This window comes from Capricornis sumatraensis, chromosome 19, assembly GCF_032405125.1.
Source record: "Capricornis sumatraensis isolate serow.1 chromosome 19, serow.2, whole genome shotgun sequence".
Lineage (NCBI taxonomy): Eukaryota > Metazoa > Chordata > Mammalia > Artiodactyla > Bovidae > Capricornis > Capricornis sumatraensis.
Genome location: NC_091087.1, coordinates 42,000,021 through 42,015,307, shown reverse-complemented (window position 1 = coordinate 42,015,307; position 15,287 = coordinate 42,000,021). Strand labels below are relative to the sequence as shown.

The window sequence follows — 15,287 nt, the reverse complement described above, 5'->3', positions numbered from 1 at the left end:
GTTTTTCTGCTTCCTACTGAGGTGAATGTTTTTGTGTCCCAGAAGCTTCTCTGCCTGCAGAAAAAGCCCAGTGACTTGATTTTGTTGACAGCCATCAGACCCTGTGGAGAAACACCTCAGATCCTATTCATCCATGATAGACCCACCAACCTAAACCCATCTCTGCTCCACAGGTGCTGGCACCTAAGAAGGAGGCAGCTCACTGCTATGCTCCCTGCGACCCACGAAGAAGTGGACATTCATCACTGAGAGAAAAGGATGGGAGAGTTCTGTAGAGTAACAGGGGCTGCCAGACACCCTTAAAATACTTGGGAGACTGTGTTGCCTCAGAAAGCACTACAGAATGATTAAAGTTTTGCAAAAATGTCAGAATTGAATTCTAATACAATTCTCAACCTTTTGTGGGTTGTTTTGAGACCACTTGAAAATCTTATGAAAGTTAAAGTTCTTCTCTGCATATATAAATACCTGTAGGTTATCACTTATTCTCAAAGCTGCAAAGAATTTAATCCTTTCTCTAATGCTTGGTTTATGCTTGCAACCTCTTGAAGTTTCTTTATGCATCTAAAAAGTAATATGCAGAAAACAGGAGGGAAAAAGTAAAAATTAGAATAACAGGTTTATTAGTGCCTTAGCATTTGGGTAATTGAAAATCATTGTTACTTACATTTTTTCAGCACTTCATTTTATTTTAGAAACTTTAATGTAAATTTTTTTTTTAAAAAGGAAAGATAAAGAATAGCATGAAAAGAAATAGGAGTCAAATATATATAATCATCTGAATGAAGATGTACATAGAGGATTTCATTCACAATGACTAGCGTTTTATGGCAATCTTTCCTTCAAAAACTACCAAAACAAACCTGTTTAAAATGTCTAAAATGGATAAGAAAGCTGTGGTACATATACACAATGGAGTATTACTCAGCCGTTAAAAAGAATTCATTTGTATCAGTTCTGATGAGATGGATGAAACTGGAGCCGATTATACAGAGTGAAGTAAGCCAGAAAGAAAAACACCAATACAGTATACTAACACATATATATGGAATTTAGAAAGATGGCAATGACGACCCTGTATGCAAGACAGGAAAAAAGCCACAGCTGTGTATAATGGACTTTTGGACTCAGAGGGAGAGGGAGAGGGTGGGATGATTTTGGAGAATGGCATTCTATCATGTATACTATCATGTAAGAATTGAATCGCCAGTCTATGTCTGATGCAGGATACAGCATGCTTGGGGTTGGTGCATGGGGATGACCCACTGAGATGTTATGGGGAGGGAGGTGGGAGAGGGGTTCATGTTTGGGAACACATGTGAGAATTAAAGATTTTAAAATTTAAAAAAAATTTTAAATAAATAAATAAATAAAAAATAAAATAAAATAAAAATAAATAAAATGTCTAAAAACCTGAAAAGCCTTGAAGAACTGCCAATGCAGATGTGACTCAGGCCACAACTGAAGGAATAGCAAGCATCCAGTTAGATAATTATTATCATTCTGGGGAAATTTTCTGAACCCACAAAATTTGAACTTCTGTTTTTGTTTTGCGAACTTCTGTGTTAATGAGCATATAATGTGAGGGGTGTAGAATTAAAGACCAAGACCCTCACAAGCAGTCTAATCAGGACCCCCACCATGACAAGCTGGGAATTAAAAGTCTATACACTCAAAGTAACAAAAAAAGAGTTAATGGGCTATTCCTTGCATGTAATAGCATGAAAGATGGTATTATCTAGATTTTCACAGCCTCTGCTACCTTGAACTTCCTTCCATTAATGTGGTTACAGACTGTTTCCCAAAGTACCTGGCAAAATCAAATACAAATGTAGAGGAAATTCACTTAATTTCAGTGTTTGAATTACACCTAAATATTGTGTTTCAAATGTAATAAGTATATAGTCAACTATGAAAAGATGAACAAGCAAACAAATACAGGATACCATGACTAAGAAACAATAGAGAATAATAGAGAAAAAAACTTTAATTATTGGGATAATGTTATTAGCAAAATAAAATACAGATTGCAAAACAATTGGCTGAAATAAAAGCTAGCTTTAAACACACTCCAATGAACATCAATCTTAAAAAATTACACAACATCTGAAAAAGAGCTAAATACAACTTCTAAAAGCAAAAAATATGAAAAAGACAAAGTCAAAGTCACAGTGAATAAAGTTAATGACATATTAGACAAAGATGGGAAGAGAATAACTAACCTGAAAGAGCTCAGAAAGAATTGTCCAGAATGGAGCACAGACAGGCATAAAGATAAAAATATAGAAAATAGAATTAGGAGGTTGAACATATGTTGAATTAGGAGAAAATCAAGAAAGCAAAGGGAAAAAAGTAATATATAATGACATATTAGCTGAGATTATTTTTTAAGCTGATGACAAAAATGCAGTTAGAGGTTAGAAAAAGATAAATAACTCTTAACCCGAATACAAAAAAAGAAATTGATACTTAGAAATCAATATTATAAAGAATTGGCAGAAAATTTAAGGGCAAGTAGATTAAGATACGGAGAAGAAAATGGCACCCTACTCCAGTACTCTTGCCTGGAAAATGCCATGGACAGAGGAGCCTGGTAGGCTGCAGTCCATGGGGTCGTGAAGAGTCCGACAGGACTGAACGACTTCACTTTCACTTTTCACTTTCATGCATTGGAGAAGGAAATGGCAACCCATTCCAGTGTTCTTGCTGGAGAATTCCAGGGACGGAGGAGCCTGGTGGGCTGCCGTCTATGGGGTCGCACAGAGTCGGGCATGACGGAAGGGACACAGCAGCAGCAGCAGATTAAGATAGGGAGAAGGCAATGGCACCCCTCTCCAGTACTCTTGCCTGGAAAATCCCATGGACAGAGGAGCCTGGTAGGCTGCAGTCCATGGGGTTGCAAAGAGTCGGACATGACTGAGCAACTTCACTTTCACTTTTCCCTTTCATGCGTTGGAGAAGGAAATGGCAACCCACTCCAGTATTCTTGCCTAGAGAATCCCAGGGATAGGGGAGCCTGGTGGGCTGCCGTCTATGGGGTCACACAGAGTTGGACACGGCTGAAGTGACTTAGCAGCAGCAGCAGCAGCAGATTAAGATAAACAGATCAAATACTTTCAAATGAATGGCAGGTCAAAGGCTGAATTTTCAACAGCAGCAGTGAGTGGATGCTCCCCAGGAAGAAACATCTTCATATCATTTGCGAAGATTTTAAAACTTATCCTATAATTTGATTAGTAATGATATAGATTAGTAATGGGCTTCCCTTGTGGTTCAGCTGGAAAAGATCTGCTTGCAGTGAGGGAGAGCTGGGTTGACTCTCTGGGTTGGGAGCCCCTTGAGGAGGGAAAGGCTATCCACTTCAGTATTCTGGCCTGGAGAATTCCATGGACTGTATAGTCCATGGTGTCACAAAGAGTCAGACACGACTGAGTAACTGTCACTTTCATTTCACTTCAATGATATAGAAGTTATGAATAGCTAATGAAAAAATGAATACATAGTGAACATCTTACCCAACAAAAGCAGATTACACACTTGAAAAGTACATACAGATGTTGACCATAGATTAAGCCATAGATTAGGTCTCAAAAGTGTTTAAAGAATTTAAATGATATATCATATTTAATATGCCACAATGAGTTTAAACTAGAATTTCATAACAGGAATATGAGCAGGAAATCCTTATATCTTAAAAAGTAAAGGAATAGGCTGCTAAGTACAGTGGTTCCTTGAACAACAGGGGTTTGAACTGAACAGGTCTACTTATACACTGATTTTTTTCAATAGTACATAATAGACTACTGAGCTATCCATGATTGGTTGCAAAACCACAGAACATGAGGGCCAACTATAGGTTAGTTATACCTGGATTTTCTACCAGGTGAAGCATCAGTGCCCCTTATCTCCTATGCTGTTTGAGGGTCAACTGGAAACCATGAGTAAAATCATAATGAAAACAAAAAATATCAAAATGATTAATAATGATGAAATTAATTTATAGTAAAATTTGTTAGGTATACAGAATAAAGATGAAACTTGACCATTCAAGACTATGCCTCAAATTAATTAATTACAAGGTAAAAAATTAAACCTTTGAATATAGGAGAATTTCTTTATACACTCATCACTGTAAAAACAATTTTATACAGATATAAGAAGCACTAACTCACAAAGAGTCGGACACGACTGAGCGACTGAAATGAACTGAACTGAACCATCAAAAATAATGGATGAGTTGATCTACATTAAAAATTTTGGGGGTGTACATGAATAAAGATGAAATTCTGATTACCAAAGACACTATTGAGATAGTGAAAAGTACAGCCACATGGTGGAAGAACTAAGAAAGAATTTTTATCTGGGAGATATATATATATATATTAACTTCTAGGTCACTGGGAAGCCAGTAATTTTGTAAGTAAATGGTAAAGTATCTGCCTTCCAATGCAGGAGACACAAGAGACATAGGTTCAAATAAAAAAGAGAGAGACATGGGTTCAATCCCTGGGTAAAGAAGATCCCCTGGAGAAAGAAATGGCAAACCACTCCAGTATTCTTGTATGGAAAATTCCACAGGCAGAGGAGCCTGGTGGGTGGCAGTCCATAGGATTACAAGTCAGACACGGCTGATCGACTGAACAGCAACACATGAAACTGACAAATCCTTAGTAACTTAATGAAACATACTCAAGAAGTTTGAATTTTCCCATAAATGTTAAATAATTTGTTTCAGTTTTCAAAAATAGTCCATCAAGAACAGCCCCAGGCTCACAGGGATTCACTGGAAATCTGTGAATAAAAGTTCCAAGGATGATACGCAATTTCTGCTGGCAAGGAGATGCTAAACATCTCCTTTATGAGACTAGCAAAACCTAGATGCCAAACCCAGTGATGACAATATAGGAGAGGAACATTATGGGCTAATGTTATTCCAGTATTGATGTAAGTCAAATTGATCAATAAGCAAAAATATTAGATCATTCCTAATTTGGGTTTTTCTGAGGATGAGTGATTGCAGCCATGAAATTAAAAGACGCTTACTCCTTGGAAGAAAAATTATGACCAACCTAGATACTATATTCAAAAGCAGAGACATTACTTTGCCAACAAAGGTTGGCCTAGTCCAGGCTATGGTTTTTCCAGTGGTCATGTATGGATGCGAGAGTTGGACTGTAACGAAAGCTGAGCGCCAAAGAACTGATGCTTTTGAACTGCGGTGTTGGAGAAGACTCTTGAGAGTCCCTTAGACTGCAAGGAGATCCAACCAGTCCATCCTAAAGGAGATCAGTGCTGGGTGTTCATTGGAAGGACTGATGCTAAAGCTGAAACTCCAATACTTAGGCCACCTCACGCGAAGAGCTGACTCATTGGAAAAGACTGATGCTGGGAGGGATTGGGGGCAGGAGGAAAAGGGGACGGCAGAGGATGAGATGGCTGGATGGCATCACCAACACAATGGACATGAGTTTAAGTGAACTCCGGGAGTTGGTGATGAACAGGGAGGCCTGGGGTGCTGCGATTCAGGGGTTGCAGAGAGTCGGACACGACTGAGCGACTGAACTGACTGCCTGAACTGAGGATGAGTTGCTTTTCATTCAATACACAATTACTGTATATGTTTCCTCCCTTCCCACACCTGTTGCTGTTTCTTGATTATCATTTTGGTGTGTGTCTGATTAATAAAGTTGTAGATGAAGTCTTTACACACACACACACACACACACACACACACACACACACTTGCTATAACAACATGTTGATTGATGAAAGAAGAAACACCATATGATAATTCAACTGAAGGGGGAAAAGGCATGTGCTAAAATTCATCATTAATTATTTTAAAAGATTCTTAGCAAAATAAAAACACTAAAGAGACTCTTTATTCTGATAAAAGGTCTCTGCAAAAATCCCATACCAATCATTATATTTAATGATGAAGTGTTGAATGTTTTTTCATTTGAGAGCCAACAAGTTCACACAGATAGCCAAAACATCATTTCTCTTCAACATTATACTGGAGATTTTAGCCAGTACAGTTAAGCAGGAAATAGAAGGAAAGCTTCTATTTATAGAAATATGGACAGGAAAAGAGGAAATAAAACTGAATATTTGAGATATAGTATACATTGAGAATACCCAAGAATCTGCTGATCAATTACTATGATTAATAAGAGAGTTTGACAAATTTTCTAGGCACAGAATTAATTTAAATTTTAGTCATATTAGATATACACAATAGTACTGTCAGAAACTGAAATATGAAAAAAAGTTTTAAAGCATGAAAATTGTCAGATAAGTAAATATAAACCTAAAGAAAAGATATGGTGAAAATTATAAAACTTTATTAAGAGACACTTAGAAGATTTAAACAGAAAGATATTCCATGTTCATGTTTGGAAGAGAAAATATTTTTTAAATGTCATTTCTCCAAAAAGTGGTCTATAGATTCACTGCACCCAAGAGGTATTTCATAGAACTTACTTGGCTCTAAATAGACATGGAAAATAGATGTGGAAAAACCCATGACCAAAAATAGCCAAGTCGTCCTAAAGAATGAGAACAAGATGGCAGGTCTTGCTTTAGCAAATGAAGTCATAGTACTGAGGATGGTGTGGCACTGATGGAGCACAGGGATATGGACTAATGGACAAGAAAAAGAGACCCCACACATATTGGCACAATGATACACACATATCAAGGGCTACCCAGGTGCCTCAACAGTAAGGAATCCACCAAATAATGCAGAACACCCAGGTTCAATCCCTGGGTGGGAAGATCCCATGGAGAAGGAAATGGCAACCCACTCCAGTATTCTTGCCTGGGAAATTCCATGAAGAGAGAAGCCCAGTGGGCTACAGCCCATGGGATCTCAAAAGTCAGACATGACTTAGTGATTAAGGAATGACATGTATATCAAACATGGTTTATGATGGAGGTTTCATGGCAGAGAATGAGGAAAAGACTACTTTTTTCCCCTCCTCAATAAGTGGTGCTAGGACAATAAATGTCACTCTGGTGTCTTATAAGGCACGTCTTTCTACTTGGAAAGAAAAAGCACTTGACCCTGCTGCACCCTCCCCTGCTTCTTGATGCTCTGGGCCCCCAGGGTGACGCTGATTGAGCTGCACAGAGAACAGAGTAGAGGTATGAGGCGCGTGGAGTCACAGGAGATATAGCCCAGGAGCTGTGACGGGCTGGCGACTTCAGGGCAGGGCTGCAGCTGAGGGGAAATTGAGGTGACAGACAGCCCTGGGGGAGTAACACTGTGTCTTGTTCTTAAATGACATGAGTGCAGGGCTTCTGGGAGCTTTCTAAGGAATATTATGAAATTAATGTGAGCTTGCACTAGGAGCTTATAGAGGTGGATTTTGTAAAATCCTCATGTCCTTGAGCCTAATGCATCCCAGGATCTCAGTAATTTTTTTTTTCTTTTTTTTGGCTGTACGAGTGAATGGCTAGCTTTTGGCCAAGATTGATAGGGACAGTACTGGTGGGATTCAAGACTACAGGAATGGGGGTGGGCACTGCTAAAGACACTGGGGCAGCTGAGCGCCTGAGAGGCAGGGAGGTGGGGCAGAAAATGGACTTCTTGGGGTCTGGGGAAGAGTCAAGGCACCTAGAGAGCTTTGGGTAATGTCACCTAGCCACTTCTGATCAATCACACCCTGGACTTCTCTCCTAGCAAGAGTGAAGGGTGAGAAGCACTGAGAAGTTTTCTCTGGTTCTTAAGCTGGGTCACCAAAACTCCCATACTGTGGATGGTTTGTCTGAGTTGTCCTATCCTGGCTGGACTGAGGGATTTTACTTACTTGTGCTTTGTAGCTTCACATCCTCCACCAAATGCACAACCCACTTTCCTGGTGGTGAGAGAGAGTCTGAGACCCATGAAAGATCTTAGTGAAAATCTTTCTTCCAGCCCACCATCCCTCCTTGCTGAGTGTCTATGTGGCATCAAACTTGTAGTCTTGCTAGGGGTAGGAGCTGGTTCAGAAATTGGAGCTGAGCAGAGGGTCAGGACTGCAGGAGGTTTAGTGAGATGTGTTCTTCCCTCAGGAAAGGGGACAGTCACTCACCTGTTCCAGCCCAGGAAGCAAAAGAAAGGCCATCAAGAGCAGGAGTGGCTGCATCTTCCAGAAGGTCTGCCCATGTCACAGGTGCTGGGGTTTCTTCCTTCCAGACACAAAGCATAGAGGAAGGAAGGAGGGGAGGCTCAGTGCCCCCACAGACCTCCCAGAACTGTGCATCCCCCTGCCAGGTGTCAGCATGCCACGTGTGTCCATGTTCTCTGCTGTGTAGAGGTGAGAACAACAGTCACCACACTTGCACTCCCACTGCAGAGACACAGAGCAAGAACAACAACAAAGTGAAGGCTGTGGCGCAGTCAGTGTTACCAAGTCCAAGCTCATTGCTGTACAGTAAGTCAATAAACACAGAGATGAGTTGTTTGGGCAAGGAATAGTGACTTTATTTGGAAAGCCAGCAGGCCTAGAAGATGGTGGACTTGTGTCCCAAGGAACCGTCTTGCTTGAGTTCAAATTCAGGCTTCTGTTATACTATGATAAAAGAGGAGGGAGTGGCATCAAACATTGCTTGGTTCCAGTCAGCCTCCTGAGAGGCTGTGTCGGTTTCTTCTGTCCTGCAGTCTTTCATTGGTGGGCCTGGCCAGGATGTTTCCTGTATCGTAAACAAAGGCATTTTAGCTTAATGCACATTACTTGGGAGGCAGGATTCCACAGATGGACCATCATGTATAATTAAAATTTCTAGTCAACACCCCGTTAGTAACTAATCTAACAGACTGCAAGGATTCTTCCATAATATAGCAGTGGAGGGGCTGGACTCCAGGAGCACCTCAGTGACTGAATCAAGAACATCTCCATTTCCCCACTGTTGGTTCTTTTATGATTCTGATGAGATCATGAATAATTACTCAATAGCAAGGTCCAGGGATATGAGAGACAGTTCCTGCCCTTGAGAAGCTGACAGTAGGCAGAGGTAGACTTAGAATCTGCGGGTAGAGAGAAAGATGGTGAGGACCAAGACAAGGGGGTCTGCTTGGTGCCACATGAGAAGGCAGAGACTGGACTTGCCTTACGAGCAGGTAGCCTGGACACACCCAAGTGCCCCAAACAGCAATCTCATTCCTATCTTGTTACCATTCTAGACTCACATTTTTGGAGTGTTTAGAATCGCCTCTTTAAATGTAAATATTTCACAACATAGGGAGCTTTTCTTATCCCACAGTTCTGAACAAAAGTCCTGGACTTGATACTGACTGGGCCAAAATAAACCGTCCCTGGGACCATTGGCACTGAGCGTCCCTCAAGCTGAGATGGGGGCTCTTCCACCCAAATCAGTGTGCTCATGAGTGGGAAGGGGGGCTTCCTCTCCAAACATGCTGGTGACTGGTGAGCAATGAAAGAGATACGGATGCTACTCATCCTAATAATTACTCCCCACAAAATATTCTCTGTCCAGTGTCCAGAAAACCATGCATCAGATAACCCTGGGCCAGGCCATCCTAAACATATGCAGATGACCCCAACCCTCTCACCAGTATGAGGACAGAAGAAACAGGAATGGAAGGGACGGCATGAGAAGTCCTATACAACCCAATCCCAGGTGAACTGAAGGAACAACATCTTATGAACCAATAGAAAATGAGCAAAAGGAAATATGCTTAAGCATTCAGGATGATCTGAGGATGATGGAATTCTGCACCTCTGTTAACCCTCTTATTTGTATGTCCTGTATTTAACTATGATGTCTGTTGCTTTTCCATCCAAAATGCATTGGGCCACAGTCAAAACTCACTCACCACGCAAATGTTCAGCAAACCACTCCCCTTCAGCCTAGCCTTCCCTAAGCAGCATGTTTTAAAAATTAGCAACTTTCCCAAATACATCCATAGATATAAAATTCAGAGATTATTGATAAATAGGAGGAAAAATTGAGTCAATAACCTACAGGTTATAAGAAACCTTTGAAACATTAGGATACCCCTGAATCCAAAACTTTTTATTGCAATGACTTTCCTTTAGAGATAAATATATTTATATAAACACCTATGTGGGAATAACGGAGGTGGGGAGAGGCTGGCTCAGCCCATGATGGAAGAGCTCCCTCAAGCTCACTTGGGGCTGAAGGAAGATGTGCTGTCAAGACACCAGAGGCTTCACAGGGCCCTAGTGCTCAGGGCTGTGACAGGAACATGAGCTGGGCCTGGGAATACTGAAGCCCTCCTGAAACTTTCTCAGACTTCTCACCTCTGTCTGTTCTGACTCGGGGAGGGACTGCATTCAGTGAGCCACACCTTTGTAAACCTCCCCCATTTCTGTTAATATGGACAAGGGCCGCCCACAACCTCAGAGCTTCTTGGGTGACCCTCTTACCAAATCTGGATTCTCTTCTGTTGCCCTCTGGGCACTGGGATGGGGGGTAGGAGAGTAGGTGTGGACGAGGAGGGGGCATGAGGATGAGACACAAGGATCATTGACAAGAGGGTCGTGTGTTCCTGAGGAGGGGTCTCCCTTCTCTGATGGAGCTCAAGGGCAGCCTGCAGGTGGAGCTGGCGCTGGCAGCATGTGACTGGAGGGAGCTGGCTGTCAGTGCAGCAGGAGTTTTTATTTCAGAGTTGGAAGGTGTGGGTGGGGTGCAGTGTATGTGCTGAAGGAGGAAGATCAGATGTGAATAGATGGTTGCCAGGCAGACTAGGTGCCTAACAAACGTGTTTAGGTAAATAAAAGAGGAATCAGTGATTTCTGCCTAAGAGATGAAAGTTTATTAAATTCCAGGAAGCTTTCCTTCACCCACTTTGCCCAGTGCACCCATTCCAGGGAAGATGGAGAGTTCCATCCCTGGGGCACCTCAGGCTGATCCCTGCCATTTGTACTGGCTCATTGTTGTTTGGACCCAGGACAGAAACCTGGTGATTCTCGTGTAGACATATGGAGTCCTCCCATATTCTTCTCCACAGAACACAATGCCCTGGGCCATACCATTACACATCAGCAGGCCCCTGGAGTCACCCTGTGGGCAGAGAGAGCAAGGGCTGAGCTCACCTTTTTCAGTTATTCTCCCCGCTGATGCCCAGGATGGTCTCTGTGAGGGGCCTGGGCTGACATCAGGGCCTTTGCTGGTCCTGAGGTTTCATCCTGGCATTGACAATCCTGCTGCTCCTCCCACACAAAGCCTCTGCCCATTACTTTGGGGCAGTGTTCACCCCCAGGAACACAGGACAGAAACCAGAGAGGAGGAAAGGCCAGGGACACAGGCACGGGGTTCATTCCCACTGCCCCCATCCTCCCAGCTCAGCTGACCCAATGCCAAAGTCCAGCCCCAGCAGCCAGGGAATCAGCCTGAAGGGGTGAGTGGTGTTGGTGGGGAATGATGTAGCCTCTGACTCAAGGTATGGAACTACATGTTTATTTCAAGCATCACGTCTTCTTTATACTTTTTGAAAAACATTAGGTCAGAGGTTTTTCATTTTCAGCTCCCCTTCACCCAGATTTATTATCTCCTTGTTGCCCTTCAAACAGAGTTCCTGTTTCAGCGATTCTCTCAGAATCGTGTTTACTTGTGATAACACTGTAACTCATGCTTATGTCTGAGCTGCCTACCACATTCCTCAGTTTATCTCTTATCTTTCTATCCTGCTTGCCCCTAGTATCCTAAGCTCACTATCTCCTAAAAAGCCTTCTAGCTATTCTTAATTATTCCTAAACCCTAAACTCAGCAATCTTCCTTTGTCATAAACATCTCCCTCACAAACAGGTCTCAGATAACAATCCTTCCCATGGCCTCAAGCTGCAGCCTACGTGCTCATCCTGGGACATTCTTTGTAAAAATGTCAATGGTTGCTTTATAGATTATTTTCTGGGCACCATTGCAGAAGGCTTTGTGCTTTCTCATGCTTCTCTCAAGAACAATAAGCACCTTAACATTCTTTCCAGCCAACTCAACCGAAGAGAGGAAGGAACAAGTCAGAATCACAAGAGCTAACTCCTTCATCCCGGGTCTGTGCCTGCGGGACAAGGAGAGGGGGTTGGGAGCCATGCCTCCATTTTGTCAATAATGCCTAACGCGGCTCCTGATAACCCAAGGTGTTGCATGGACAACACTGAGGATCTCACCAAGAAAGAATTCTTCCTCTTGTTTGGATCTCCAGCATAGCAAGTGATGCATTTCTCCTCCCTTTGGACTTTAAGATCCACATCCTATAGTGTGTCTGCACAGGGCATATCTACCCCGAGTTGCCCCCAGCCAGCCACACTGCATATTATACCTGGCTTCACCTTCTGCCAGCTTCTGGGCAGATTGATGGGGCTCACTGCATCTGTCAAATCAGCCTTAATCAGCTGAAGAAGAGGAAAGGCACTCTCATCTACTGATGGCCCACAGAGACTGCAGGACAGTCATGGGGTTGCCTTCTTCTCAGTGCTCGAACCACAGAAGGGGTCATACAGGAGGAAGGGCAGGAATGAGGTCATGGGGGATGCAGAGCCCTGGGAGGGAAGTGTCCCAGAACCAGTGCAGCCATGCATCCCTTCTGCAGTAACATGATATCGTTGACCCAAGTCTTACCATTACAGTCTGGGTGGTGGATGGCTCTTCTCATGGGGCTAACCTGCGGGATCTTCTCTGTTCCGTGATGTTGTGGGCCCCCAGGTGACATTGATCAAGCTGCACAGAGAGCAGAGAGGGAGCAGATGTCTCAGGAGATACAGTCCAGAGGCTGGGAGAAAAGAACACAGCTTGGGACAGGGTGGGACTGGAGGGGAGAGAATTCTAGGCAATGGGCCCTGGAGCTGAGCATCTCTGAGCTGTCTGTTTCTAGCAGCACAGTCAGGGAGGACCTCCTGGAGTTCACGAGGGTGTTCAGTCATGCAGCATCTTGACAGTCACAGAAGGAAATGTGAATTTCTCACATGTGTATCCTAGGGTCCAGGGCATAACCTTGGCTTCCTCCCATTCCAGGTATGATCAGTTGCTTCTTTTAATGTGCCACTGGCATTCACTTCTCCCTCTCTCCCCAAAGCTCACCTGGACTTTGAAGAGCTTCCTATGTACCCTGCAAGCAGTCAACAGAGGGTAGGGGCTCGGGCACTGCTCTTCACCTTCCCAAGTAGTGAGCTGCTGTCAGCAAAATGTCCTCACACACGAGGAAACCCACACAGCTGAAAATGTCCTCTGAAACCTGATATTCAACAAATACCATATAGGGAATGGGAGTGTGGCTTGGCCTCATGCCCCCAATGATTTTCCCTGAAAGAAAGATAACAGACTGCCTGCTGTGCTCACGGAGGCAAAGGCTGAAGAGGGGAGATGGGACCAAGGTTGGTGGTCTTTGAGAAAATTCGACCTGAGTTCAGAAATTTCCTTACATGAACCAGGGCCAGAGTGTGCATGAGTGTAACATCTAAGCAGGTCTGTGCCATGTGGGGTGGGTCTGGGCCTCTGAGGATGGGACCATCACTCACCTGCCTCCCCAGTGGGGAACAGAGAAAGGGCTGCCAGGAGCAAAAACAGGACCATCTCTCCAGGAAGGCTGATAAGATCTGAACAGCTGCTGCTTCCGTCTGATCTTTTAACCCTGAGTGTCTCCTCTGTTGTGGCCGTTCTTACAGCAGGCTTCTCAGAAAGTGTCACATCACTGTTTGATCTGGGCCTCAGGATGATAGATCAAAGAATGTCTTCATTTCTGTGGTTCTCTTTAGATCATCACAGAGATTCTGACTTGGACCTCTTTGGGTGAGACTGTGGGAAACACTGAAGATAAGCTCTATTGCTTCTGGTGGAGGAGAGCTTACCATCATGATCAGATAAGAACAGTGAGATTAAGGGTGTGGGCTGGCCAGAATGGTGTGAAAGTGATGCTGAAGAGGGCTTATTCCAGTCACCAATGGACTGAGTGGTTTAAAATAACACCAAAATTGCTTGACCCATGAATCTGTAATTTGCTCATGGTACAATGTGGACAGCACCCATGTGCTCCCACTGGTGTCAGGGAAGCTTGAAGCCCAGAAGCTGAATCACTTGAAGGCTCCCTCACACATGCCCAGTGGTTGCTGCTGGCTGTCCTTTGGGCACATTGGTTTCTTGTCACGAGGGTCCCTTATGTCGTTGCTCCTGGCAGCCCTTTCTCTGTTCCCCACTGGGGAGGCAGGTGAGTGATGGTCCCATCCTCATGAGGGCCCCTTATGAGACTACCAAAACCTAGATGACAAACCCAGTGATGACAATATGGGAGGAGAATATTTCGGGTTAATGTTATTGCGGTATTGATGTAATCCAATCAGTCCATAAGCAAAAGTATTAGATCATTTCTAATTTGGGTTTTTCTGAGGATGAGTGGCTTTCATTCAAAACACAATTGCTGTAACACAGCACATTGATGAAAGAAGAAACACCAATGATAATTCAACTGAATGGGGGAAAAGCATCGACTAGAACTCACTATCCGTCTTTTAAAAAATTTCTTTAAAAAATAGGAGCAGAAACAAGGGTCTTCATTCTGATAGATGATCCCTGCAAAAATCCCACACCAATCAATATACTTACTGATGAAATGTTCTATGTTTTTCATTCAAGAGCAAAACAATACAAGGACACACAGACAGCCATAATCATCATTTCTCTTCAATAATATATTAGAGATTTTAGTCACTACAGTTAAGCAGGCAGTAGAAGTAAAAGGTATAAGACAGGGAAAGAAGAAATAAAACTGTGGATATTCAAGATATAATGTACAACAAGAATAGCCAGGAACCTGCAGATCAATTATTATAATTAGTAATTGTCAAATTTTCTGGGCACAAAGTCAACTCAAACATTAATCATCTCTCTATCTATACAATAATAGTTAGAAAATGAAATTTGAAAAAAAAACATTAAAATCATGGAAATGGTCAAATAACTAAGTATAAATCATAAAGATATTTCACATTCATGTTTGGAAGAGAAAATACTTTTAAGGTATTCATTCTCCAAAAAGTGATCTACAGACTCATTGCACTCAGGAAGTATTTCACAGAACTTTATTGGTTCTAAATAGATGTGGAAAACCAGTAGCCAACATTGGAGAAGACAGCCTTAAAGAATGAGAATAAGACAGGAGCTCTTGCTTTAGCAAATGAAGACATACTAATGAGATAGTGTGGTACTGATGGTGCCATAGAGACATAGATGACAAGAAAGAGAGCCCGCAGACATTGAGACATTCTACACAAATATAGAACCCTTGGTGTATGATGGAGTTTTATGGCAGAGAGTGGTGAGAAACTGTT

At 42.7% G+C, this 15,287-nt stretch overlaps 1 pseudogene; it reads right to left on the bottom strand.

Annotated features, from left to right (window-relative positions):
- Positions 1–10,869: 10,869 nt before the first annotated feature.
- On the bottom strand, positions 10,870–13,536 carry LOC138095444 (mast cell protease 3-like; annotated as a pseudogene).
- Between the last annotated feature and the right edge of the window lie 1,751 nt (positions 13,537–15,287).